At 36.0% G+C, this 13196-nt stretch overlaps 1 long non-coding RNA gene across 1 annotated transcript; it reads left to right on the plus strand.

The window, feature by feature from the left end:
- Positions 1-7013: 7013 nt before the first annotated feature.
- Positions 7014-10381, plus strand: LOC132666024 (uncharacterized). Its single transcript, XR_013551442.1, has 3 exons — positions 7014-7163; positions 10084-10149; positions 10275-10381. It is a non-coding gene; the product is annotated as an uncharacterized LOC132666024 (long non-coding RNA).
- The last annotated feature ends 2815 nt before the right edge of the window (positions 10382-13196 follow it).

Below are 13196 nucleotides of genomic sequence, written 5' to 3' on the forward strand. Positions count from 1 at the left end.
GGACCATAATCAGCCAAAGAGAAATTGTTAACACTAGCACTGTAGTCTCTGTAAAATGCAGCTTCTCAAAAAACATTGAATCTTAACAATGTAATTGACAAACATCACCAGAGACGTAAAACTAATGAGCCACGGTGTTTCTAAGAATATACTTCAAAAAATAAAGAGTACCTTATCATTTGGTATGAACGTGAACAAATGCCTACAACCAGAGGCAAATGACCTCTCTGCTCTCAAGTCTTGCTGTTCTTAGTAAAGTTTCTGTAATTCTTCCCTTTACAAAGATCTTAGACTGTAGGCTTCAGGGACAAATTGTACACCAACCAAGGGATTTGTTATGTTTCTTGCCTCCTCATTCGCTCCATTTAATTTTTTATAGAAATTAACCTCCTCTTCTTTTTTCCGTGTATACTTGTGTTCCCATTAGAGTATTAACTCTTCAGAAGACAACAGACACTGTCTAAACTCTTTTTAACCTTCATCTAGGGCAGTGACATACTGTGCAAAAAGCAAGCACTCCACAAAATTGATTCTGTTTCCTGTCTTCTCCACCTACATTGGAAATACCTTTGTTTTCACTCCTCATTTCTGGAGCCAAACGGAATGTCGTCCTGACGTGGGTCTCAAGTGTAGGAGGAAGGTATTTCTGAGAGTGGTGGAGGGTGCTGCTCCCTCCTGTCCCCACCTGGCCTCCAGTGTCCCCAATAGGACACCTGTGACATCCCAGTATCTTTGAGGAAAGTCAAAAAGTATAAAGACCAGATATGCGATAGAACACAAAACGTGGTGATGTACAAAATGAGCTACACAAACTGAGAAATTTAAATCACAGTCTGTTGTTCCATGAAAGTGCAAGAATTGCAACTTTTTCTTCAATATGGGAACTACAAATAGAGAAAAACCCTTTGGACCATCTTGTGGTGAGTCCACCACTACTGCATTAGACCACGTTTCCTTGCTCGTTCCCAGACATTTTAACCGTGCTCTGTCTCTGTTTGGGTAGATATTATCATAGTCAATTACAAGAATTTTTTAAAAAATTTACTAGTAAAAAGAGTGTCTCCTTTCCGTTTCCTGATTGAGCAGGCAGCGAACAACTTGTGGAAAGATTATTTCAATGAGAGGTGACCATACTTGTAGCAAGAATTGAAAAAAAAAACAAAAACAGGTTTTTTCACTTAATGATTGGATCTCACTGAATTCACCAACTGGAATCAAATATCAGGGAAGTTTTCTTGCTTAGTTTCTTGTTTAATTATTAAACACATTTCACAGAATTGTCGAGCTGGAAGAGAACTCAAGAAGTCTGATAGAGCCCATTGGCCTCAGGGAAAACACTCTGAAACACTGTCCAACAGGACTGTGGATAGACTCCATGGGGACTAAACTGGCAAGAACACGGTATTCTTAGCCCAGGCCGTCTCATAGATATCTGTTATTTTCTCCCTTATCTGTGTACATTCCAACCTATTTTAGAGGGAAATTCAATTCATTTGACACGAATTCCTCTTTACAAAGCTTTTTTGGATGTTTCAATACATTTTTGTCTTCCAGATAAAAGAGATTCATCATTTTATAAATCATAGGACCTATTTAGATGTCTTCCTACTAGCTTTCTCTTAAATATGGATACTATCTGTATCTGTACTTGTCTAGCTCATAGTTTTTTGTTGTTTTTTTTTTTTTTTGGTTATGTGTTTTGTTTTGTTTTGTTTTTTGGATTGTTCCTTCAATGAGGTTTTAAAAAATATACTGATTTTTAAAATACCACATTTATTCCTGGGGCACCTGGGTGGCTCAGTTAAGCATCTGAGTCTTGATTTTGGCTCAGGTCATTATCTCACAGTTTGTGGGATCAAGCCCACATTGGGCTCCACGCTGACAGTGTGGAGCCTGCGTGGGATTCTCTCTTCCTCTCTCTTTGCCCCTTCCCCTTCTTGCATACTCTCTCTCTCTCTCTCTCTCTCTCTCTCGTTCTCATGCCACACATTGAAGAAGGTATGGCAAATGGAGAAGAAATATATAATCAGCAAGAATGCCACCATGTCGGTACAATCTCTGCTATTGCTTCAGTATATTTCTTTCCAGTCTTTTCACTGATACTAAATTTTGATTGTCCACAGTTATTACCATAGAGGTTTTTTACTTGCTCTTTTTCAGTCAATATTATGGGAAGATCATTTCCTAGGTTTTGTATAGTCTTTATAATTATCATTTTTGCAATCATATTTCATTAAATGGATCTGTCATTCTTATATTTCAAGACATTTTGGGGGTTGTTCCATATTTTGACTATGGGTCAAAATGATCTATAATGCAATGAATACTTTTGTTTGTATACTTGAGATTATTTTCTTAGAATCAATTTTCTGAAGAGGCTAAAGTATAGAAACACTTGAGAATTTTGATACACATTGCCAAATTTCTTTGCAAAAGAGTGGTGCTAATTCAGAGTACCATCAGAAATGTTTAAAAGTGTCCATTTCTTCTGATCCTCACCATCAATGGGAATTACACACTTCTAAAAATGTGAATTTAACAGACCAAAACAATGCATCATTAAAAAATAGGTTTATTTCTAGTGGAAAGGGAGATTTTTCTTTACATTTCTTCTCCTTTGTAAATTAGCTCTTCCCTTTATTTGCCCATTTATCTGTTGACTACTCATACTGGACTTTTAGAAATATTTGCTTCCAGTTTTTTCAAACCACCAAAAAGGCATGTACTCATTTTCTTTCTTTTTTTTTTTTTTTTATAACTTGAAGGTATCTGTTTTCTCCATCTTCTCTTCTGCCATTTCCCCAAGTTTTAGTTCAACTTCATTGAAAATACTCTGAATGTCAAGAAGCACATTTTTCTTGTCTTTTTTTTGGTGGTGGGGGGGAGCTGTCCCTCTTTTAGATTTCACTTTGTTGATTTGTTCTCATGTAGCGACTTTGGTTTTTGTCATTCTTCTTCACAATCTTGGCCTGCTGTAGACTATCTGCAGTTCTCATTCACAGGACAGCACCTGCTCAAGTATAGGATCGCCTCCTAATTATTTTACCGTGTGCTGCCAATCTAACGTGACCCATCGGGCCAGTTACTGACCCCCAGCATTAGTGGGAAGGCCTATAATGCTGTGATGTATAAAAAATCTTGTCATTTAGCAAGTTTTCTCTTCATTCCATGACACATCACCCTGAGCAGGGAGACAAGAATCTAATAGGAAGAGCACAGTGATGGTGGATGTGATTTTGTTATTTTGGCCACAGACTTTTCATTCCCAAGGTATAACACTCATGTCTGTTAGCTAAGCTCAGGAAAGAAATAATGAGAAACAGGTGACGGCCTTGAAAGCATCATAGAATCAGTTCCCTGAGCAATTGACTGCTCTCCAGAATGATGCCCTGAGCATGTGCAAGGGAAATTTAAAAGACTATAAATGCAGCAAACCGATCCAAGTCATGTCCAGAGTGAAAGATGTATCACGTTGGGACATAGAATAGCCATTAGGGTGGGCAACAGAACAGGATCTGTGATTTCAAGAACTACAAACCATATCGATGTGAGAGCCTGACAACCTCTTAAGACAGGATTATATTACTCTTCTCTCTCCTGTGGTCCCTCTCTTCAGTCTCCTAAGAAACAGTCACTGTTTTCTTTTATTTGCCTTAAATGTATGAGAGACAACAGGGTTGAGGAAAGGGTGTGGGTTTTGTGTCCAAACAGGTCTGTCTGCGTATTCATGGGCAAATTATTTAACAAATTATTTAATCTTTCAATTTAACAAATTATTTAATCTCTTCAATACTCAAAGTTCTCAATGGTAAAATGGAAACAATAGAAATCTACCTGTCCAAGTTGTTGTGTGTTTTACAGGGAATGTCTTAAAATATCACATTCAGATCTTAGCAAATGGTGGGCTCCAATAAATGGTATTCTGGTTGCTATTGCTGTTTTTATTAATGTACAGGGTTAGCTCTTGAGATGTGACCTTGTTATGCATCGTAAATTACCATGTGGAGAACAGAGCCTGGATTCAAGTGTGTATAAACTGTTAATTCATATTGCAGCGTTTGATTTGAGACAGAGTGGAAAAATATATACATCGTTCCCATATCAGTGCTTTCACTAGGGAAAAATACTTTCTTTTTTATATATTTTCATTGTATTGTATTTTTGCAGGATATTCTACGTTGTCTGTATTAGAAAGGAGAAAGAGGAATTTGCAATATTTCTGATTGTTGACTCCAAATAGCTGACTAGCTATTTGGGGGGGTCAAGAAGGCAGAGTAGGATGTGTTCATTAACTGTTGAACCTCCTTGGAAATCATGACAGTGCTATCAATAATTATTTTTTCACTCACAAAGTGATATATACAGTACTGCTTAGCTACAGGAAACATCTGCTTACTTAGATATCTACAAACTAGATCTTCCCAAAAGATCAAAATCTTATTAAATTAGAAGGTAGATGTGGAGAAGTACTTATGTATGATCAAATTGCCCCTCTTACTAGTTGGGCTAATTTTTTAGATAAATAGAGGGAACCAGGAATATGTCAAGAAAGGAAAGCCATGGATTAATTTATTCGGCCTGATAACATAGGCCCCCATAAAAAGGGAATCTTCAGAAGTCCCTTGCCATCACCTCTAACGATGTAAAGCACTGACAAGAAATTCTAGTCAACAGTGACTGAAAATGGGTTGGCAATCATAAATTAAAATTAAGGAGTTTAAATATGATATAAAATCATTTAATCTTAATGATTTATGCTGGTTCTCAGAGGCAATTATTTACTAACGCTTATGTTTATTGCTGTTTTGACTTTTTTAATTACAGCAAACCCAAAATTCAATTATACACTCTAGTATATATTTCAAGCAATAGTATTGTAAATAAAAGGAGAACCAATTAATAATGTGCTTAGTCTAGCAAAGCTAAATCAAGGATAATACAAAACATAGGGCAACTTGATCCAGGTTTGGAAGCTGTGGAAAAGATCCCATCTGGTTAAATTGGAAAACCTGAAGGTTGGAAATGATGATTCCTTTTTCTTTGTTTTTTTAAAAAATAGAAGTGCTCTTTTAGAAGGTAAGTCACTTTTAAGTGACTTTTAGAAGGTAATATAAATTGTAATTTTCTAAGTTCAGAGGCAATTAAAAATATATATCTGGAAGCTTCTTATCAATAATCAGGGATGTGATTTTTAGGCCAAAAGTGTAGTTGTGTGAGTTTATCTCTGTATTGTCTCCACTGGCATTTGCTTTTGGAATGATATAGGCTGATCCAGCTGTGTTTTGGGTTCCTTAAACATCTCACACTATTCCTCAAATGTTTGGGGTTTGACAAAACCCCAAATGCATTTGGCCAAGCACGTTTTTCCTTGATTTTTAAACACATGTGGGTTTTATGGGAAATTTAATCCATGTGTTTTTGATTCCTTTACACTTAACTCATCAAAATGTTGTTGTGTAAGGTCTCTTTGATGTCCAAGAAGCTTTTGGAGGTTTTTGTTTTTTTTTTTTTAAGTGGGACACTTTAATCCTTTTTTCTTAGAAACAGGAAGTTACATGATGCCAAAAAAAAAAAAAAAAAAAAAAAACAAAGAAAAAAAACCTTTGACACTAGGATGGTGATATTTGATTGAACATTTTAGAACCTTAGGGTTCAACTTGGCTCAGAATTTGACTGAAATAATTCTCCTGGTCATTAATTCCCCATTAAATTTGTTGCTTCTTGGTGGTTTTTGAATGAGTAACATGTTATATTTTTCTTCAGAAGAAAATACAAAAGTGGTAAAAAAATCACAAAAGGTTTTTAAATTAATGGTGACATCTTATAAATAAGGTTGGCATTTTATTTATTATATATATATATCGACTAAATAAGCTCTGCAAATGGGGGATAAATTATGCCCTTCCCCCCATGCCACAAAGCAGCCTGGAAAAAAGGTGTCTGAAAGGGAAAACCCACTCAAGGCCCATTGGGAAACACGTGCCTGGGTTTTACTAGCATTTTGTTTAAATGTGTCCCAAAGAAATCAGGAAACTTTCATACAACCACATATAAAGGAGGGGGTTACAGATGAGAAGTGTGTTGACAGAAGAAGGCAGAAGAGTGAATTTTATAATCTGTGAACTGAGGATAATGGTAGTACTTACCTCCTAGAAGAACTGCAAAGTTTAAATTAGTTAATACATACAAGGTACTGCACTGGCTCATTGTAGGAGTTCAGCAGGTGTAGCTCATTTTATTGTTTACATCTGGGTTTGAATTCCAACTCCAGAGATTACTGCAACCTTGAGCAAGTCCCTCCCCTACTCCACCTCAGTGTTCTTATCTCTCAGAGATACTGTAAACACCATGTCATGTAAACATAGCACCCATCTTCTACACTTTAATACGTGAAATATCATCTGTTTTACAGATGAACAAGCAACTTGCCCAAAGTCACAGAGCTGTGAGTAATAGAGCAAGAATTTGCACTCAGTGCCTCTGACTAAATAGTTTGTGTTCTTTCTACTGCTTTTTTTAAAGAAGACAGTGAATATAAAAATAGAAACAAAGAACAGGAAAGAAACATGGATGGCTTTGTCAAAATTGTCAGGAGCCAATACCTTCATCGAACAACCAGTATTTCTACTTTCTTTGAGAATTTTCCATCTATAACATAGAAATCTTTCCAGAATCAGGAAATTAAAGCATGTTAAAGCAAAGCAAAGGGTTATATTAATAAAAGACAGTGTTCTGATGACATGATTTCTACTTTCCCAGTTCTGAGCCCAGGCAAACCAGTATGGAAAGCCCATGAAACTTTTCTCTCTGTTCTCTCCTAGGCTATGAAAGCCTACACTTCAGGTTAGATGGCAGATGGTAATGCTGGAGGCAGGACGGACAGGTAGACCTTACTATTGGAAAGATCTTGTTCTCTCTCTAGAGTACTATCCTACTGAGGGATTCTGTCTCCTATGATGTCATTAGCTTTACTCCATTCCATCAACATCAGCAGAATTAACCTACCAGTCGAAATGGCAAAAAGTATCTTACAAAGCCTGGAGATGATCACATATCATCAGTGCCTCCCTTACATTGGTCCAAAAGACTGGAATGGTAGTGGCGATGGACAAATACCTTACAGTGTTGTATATATCATTAGGTAAACTTTGTATATATCAAAGGTAAGCTAAACAGAGCAGGAAATACCAACATTTTATATCTCAAGAATAATGGCTAGTTTGAGATCACTCAGATAATTAGTAATGTCAGTTAAGAGAAAGTTTTTGCAAACTACAAGATTTTTATTTTGTACTCCACTTTGAGAAACATCTTTTGGGCAAAGCGAGGGGACTGTATTGTATGTGTGGGAAGGAAGGAATGTATGTATATGTTACTTTTTTGCTTATACTTGTACAAATCAGCAGATAAAATGACATTTAAATTGTAGGTTCCATGACCTATAATGTTGAAGAATAACATAATAAATGAATGATTAGCAGTAATAGATATTAGCTTTTCGACTTAATTCTTACTGTTAACATTATTTGCTGTTTACATACTTATTTAAATAACAATTATAATAACATTTATTGAGTCCTTACCATGTACCAGACAATTTACTTAAAATGTAAGTTATCTGAAAGGGTCACTCATTCTCTGATTTCTGTGTCATAAACATAGTTTTTCTCTTTCGCAAAAGCTGGCCTTCTGAAGACATATTCTGTTCTCCAGATGGTTCTCTGAGATATCTGTGTCTGATTCATCTTTGTGTCCCCAAAGGGCTAAGGAAGTGCCTTACTTGTAGTTGTTGCTTGCTGTAACCAAATCTTACTTTCTTTGATATCACATGAAAACTTCTCTACATTCAAAAAATCTAGCCATAGAGTGTTTTGTAACTCACCATTAGGAGTGTGATGTCTACAGTTTTTAATAAGTCTCTGAGTGGATCAAAACTCCTGGCCACTGTAGGTCGTCTGTGGCATTTGTGGGAGGGAACAAGGAAGTCTTCTGATGTCTGTACCCAGGGAAGCCCAAAGCACATCCAGAATGAGCACAGTGCCCTGAATGATTTGACACTAGACCTTCTCATCGTGCTCTCCTTTATATCTCCACAAACAAACCAAGGATACAAGCCCTCTCCTGAAAGTCTTACAGTGATCAACTAAGCTTCAGACAGGGTAAAAGCAAGAATGAGAAGGAAAACTAAGGCAACAGGGGTATTAGTTAACTGTCATGCTTCATGACACAAAAAGTTATTATAACCTGGAGAAGTTATATAGAAGTTATTTCTTGAATATATTTTGGAATAATTGTAGATAATTTAGATTTTAAACTTTAATCTACTTTTAATTTTAGAATAATGTTAGGAAAATTGCCAAGATAATATAGAGAGTTCCTAGATACTTTCCACCAAGTTTCTCCAAAGCTAAAATATTAACCATGGTACATTTGTCACAACTAAGATATGAACATTAGTACAATACTCTGAACTAAACTAAAGACTTTATTTGGATTATACCAGGTTTTCCACTAAAATCCTTTTATTTTCCAGGATCTAATGTTGGAGACCACACGGCATGTAGTCATTTTGTCTTCTAGACTTCTCTAATCTGTGCTAGTTTCTCCATCTTTCCTCATTTTTCATTACAGTCAACTTTTAAAAGGAGAGAAAGTTCTCTCTCTCTATGGAACCATTGTGTGTGTGTGTGTGTGTGTGTGCGCACGCGCGTGTATGTGTACATGTACACAGAATGGTCAGAGAATGTTCTCTGAAGGTGACAGTTGACCAAAGACCTAAATTTAAAAGATGAGAAGAGTCAAAGAATGAAAAAGTCTTAGGGAAGAGAATTCTAGGTTGAGGGAGTAGCATGGGAAAATGCCCTGGGGCAGGAAGGCAGGAAGAAGTTTGATGTATTCAAGGGGCCATGGAAAGCTAGAATGGTTGGAGTAGAGAGCCAGATCCTGCATGGCTTGGAGGCCATGGTTGTTAAATGCATTATCTTTCCTGGAAGATTTCCTTGGTGTCTTTTGCAACATAAAACATAACTTTCCAAAAATCAGCTCTGGGTGGAATTAAGTTGTGACTGGACATCATTTCTCTGACCATCAAAACCAATCCATGAGGTTCTTGAGAGAGCAGGCAGATACCTGACTATCCTCTGAGATAGCCCGACAATATCTGCCTTTTCCATGTGAGGTCCTGGAAGAACAAACTAAAACATGTTGCCAGTATTTCTGAGTATCTAGGTGCTTGCTGTTGGATACTTGCTTCCCCCTGGAAACTGTCACCCTCGCTTAATCTACCCCCACCCCCACTGCTTTGTCAATTAAAGGTATGCAAGATGCCAAATGTGACAACATTAAAATGATGGAGATAATTATTTTGATGGTCTGAAGGAAAGATTGTATCTCTTGTAAGAGGAGAGCAAGAAAAGTATATGTCCTCAGACTGTTTATTTTCTCTCCAAATTCCCTTCCTTGAAGTGGTTTGTGCAATCTCTTGATTTTCTGCTGTTGAGCTGTAGAGTTCATGATCTGAACACCTCTCCAGTCGCTAGACCCTGGCCTTATATGTGAGATCCAAGAAAAAAGCGTGGTTTGTGAGCAATGCATGTTGCTTCTTCTGCAAAAAGCTGTCATATCTATGAAATTGAAGAGTTTCAAAAGCAATAAGTAAAACTTCAACCACTTCTCTCAATAGAGCTCTTCAAATCTCTGTCATCCACAAAAATAAAGCATATAAATTGAAATTGATTTTTATAAAACCTTCATAAAAATAAATCTAAACATTTGGAAACATCTGCTGGATGGCTCAGGAATTTTATTTTTATCATTTTTGAATGAGTCCAGCTTTGAAGAGCTGCAACCAATTAAATCTGGTACTATACAAAATCAATCAGATGTATAGATATACACAATAGGAAGAGACCATCGTAACCTTGGTTCTCCTGTTGGTCATATTCGATATCAGCCTTCAACTGTGTAGCATAATAGTTTCGACCAGGGGCTTTGGAGATATGTAGTTGTGGTTTTAAGTTCTGGATCTGCCACCTGTTAGCCCTGCGACCTTGGACAATTTACTGAAACATTTCTAATCTTCAGTTTATAGATCTTCAAAATGGAGATCACAATATTTCTGCTATTGAAGGACTGCGAAGCCTACACGAGGTAATTTGCATTAAGAGTTGAACAACACTTTGCCCATTTTTAATGATCAATACAAGTTAACTATTAACATAATTGTTATTGCTAATAAGATCAAGTATTTATTACCCTTATTATGTGTGATGCAGTATTCTGAGCACTGTAGGGACTCAAGAAAGAATTGAATATGATTTCTTTCTGGAGAACCGGGACCTATCCACATGGAAGGTTAACTATCAACAGAAGCTCCAAGAACAAAAATAAGTGGAATTTGGAAATAAGGTAAATGATTAATTGTCAAAGAAGCACACAGGCAAAAGGAAACCTCTGAAAGTGAAGATGTGCTGTATCCAAAAAGGCCAGGAGGAAAGAAGAAGTGTTTCATTATTATGTTTAGAGATTATGCAGTAGCAATTTATATATTAAAGATTGCATCAAGAGAAAATTTAGTTATTATTAAATGGATAGTTGTAGTTAATCAAAGTAAGATATGGATGTGAAAATAATACGGAGATGGTTAACAATAGTTCACTAGATTAATTAATGTCAATTAAGCATCCTGAATTCATTAAAGCCCTTACATAAATCAGAACTTTCCTTTTCATGAGAAATTCTTGCAATGGGTTGGGATGATCTTGTTGGACTTTGATTGCAGCTTTCACTCAGCGACTCTGATCTCATTGAGCAGTTGTGATAAGGCTAGCTGCATCCAAAATGAGCATGTATCAGTATTGTAACACCTTTAGGTCTATCACCCCTACAAAACCCTTGTCACTTTAGTTTAATTGCAAATTCCCTGGAGAGCCTCCTCTAATGACCCATTTACATTAAAGCTTTTAAATTAGATTTCAATCTTAATTTCACTTGAAATGTTACCCTGGAGTAATCACTCCATTATAAATCATTTTATTTGATTTTATGGAATTGCTCAATTACAAGAGAAGTATTGAAATAAAGTGCAGCTATATTGAGAAAAGCAGAGAGACAAAAGCAGAGTCTGTTTGACTTCGGGAAAATGTTATCAGTCAGGGCAAAACTTAGTCATTTATAAGCCACACAATGTCTTACAGTACTGAACTGTGGTATATTTTGTACCAGAGATAATTGGAGTACTGTGGCAATTTGAATGGATATCAAGGCTTTAAACTGGGGGAGGAAGCACAGGAGAATGCCAAGACCATTCCAGATCAAGGTAGGCTGCTTCTTTCCCTTCTGGAAAAATTGCTGACCCCCAGAGGCCATCTTTAATGACTGAGTGGCATTTCAGAAATTACCTTCTTTCAGTATGTGTTCCATTTACACAATGTATGTGTTATTGAGTCTGTTTGGGTTGACAGCTCCTCACCCTTGGTATATTTTATTTAAGCTCCACTCTATACTTGGCAACATTCCTGTGTGCTCAATGTGAAAACTTTTTGACAATGTCTTTTCAACCTAGTTTGGGGTGGGTCAGGATGCTTTTTATTATTAAAAATAAGCCACATTTACATTCTTTGATTAGGAAATTTAGGGAGATAAGGAAGGAAAGATAGGTAGGGCTTTTATATCGATAAGCAGTACATAAGTCTTAGAATTGGAAGGGCCCCTAGATACAAATGACTCAACCTCCAGATTCTACAAAAGGGGCACTGAAACTCTGAATTTAGTGACTTGCTTCAGTTGGGCCCAGTGGGAATTCTAGTTATGGACAGAGCAGGAGGTAGCAACTGAGAACTTCAGCATATTTCCTCTCCATAATTCACGCTCTAGAAATACAGATTTCTTTAAAAAAAAAAAATCCAAAGGGGTTGATTTACATTCTCTGTAAAGAAATGAGATGGTGCTTATAAACACCAACTACAAACAACAACAAAACAAAAACCACCAACTACTTGTCAGTCATTGACATAGGACACAGATTCCATCACTGGCAATTTTTTCTAGAAATTTCTTTATGGCTTAGTACCTGGTCAATTTTATAAATGTGTTACACATACTTTAAAAAATGTTGATTTTCTATTTGTTGACTGCAGATTTCCACATATTCATCAATTTCATTCATTCATTCATTCATTCATTCATTCTGAAAGTATTTAGTATCTATCACATATCAAGAAATCTTCTAGGCAACAGGGATGCAAAAGTGAGTGAGAAAAAAAAATTCCATGACTGCTATTAGCTTGTTAATCGTTATTGAAACTTTTTACAGTGTTAATAATTTTTGGTCTGTTTGAGAACTCAGTTTCTGAAGGATAGGTGTTGAAATATCCTATTATGATTGTAGAGATACTCTCTTTGGAATTCTATCAGAATTTTTGCATTAATTTTTTAGGCTTAGGTTTTAAGTGAAGACAAACATGATTGTTGTAGCTAATCAGCAAAATGTACCTTTTATTTTTAGGAGTGCCTCAGTGTTGGTGCTTTTTGTGCCATAATTACGTCTTGTCTGATATCAATATTTTTAGAGCAGTTGTCTTTTGAGTTGTGTGAAATATCTCTTAATCATATTTTATATTTAAATTTTGTGTTGTTTTATTTGTAAAAGTATTTCTTTTAAACAACACACAGCTATTTTTGTTTGTTTTATATTTTAATTCAAACTCATAAACACAGCAATTCATCAGTCTCATTTTTTCCTGGTAACCCCCATATTTTACATACCTATTTTCCTTCTCTAATCTGTGTTTAGTTCTCTTTAGACAGATATTGTCTAGAGAGTTCTCTTTTTTTGCTATTTATTGTTGTATGCCATATTTACTTCTAAATTTATTCCCTTGTTTTGTGGACCTGTCTCTTCTAGTAGCTTCTTACAACAGTCATGTAAGGGGTAAACTATTTGATACTTTATAGATTTGGGAATACCTTTATTTTGACTTCATGTTGGATTGATTGGTTGGGTATAGACATCATTTTCCCTTGGAAGTTTGAATTGTTCCACTATCTCTAGCTTCCGGTATTATTCCTGAAAATCAGATGCCATCTGACTCCTAATTCTTTGTATTCAACATCTTTTTAGAAGATATTAGTATTGTGAAGTATCTTGGCACATGTCATTGCCTTTTTATTCTATCCTTGGACTTTATCCATTTTAT

The sequence above is a fragment of the Panthera onca genome, chromosome D3 (genome assembly GCF_046562875.1).
Source record: "Panthera onca isolate mPanOnc1 chromosome D3, mPanOnc1 haplotype 2, whole genome shotgun sequence".
Lineage (NCBI taxonomy): Eukaryota > Metazoa > Chordata > Mammalia > Carnivora > Felidae > Panthera > Panthera onca.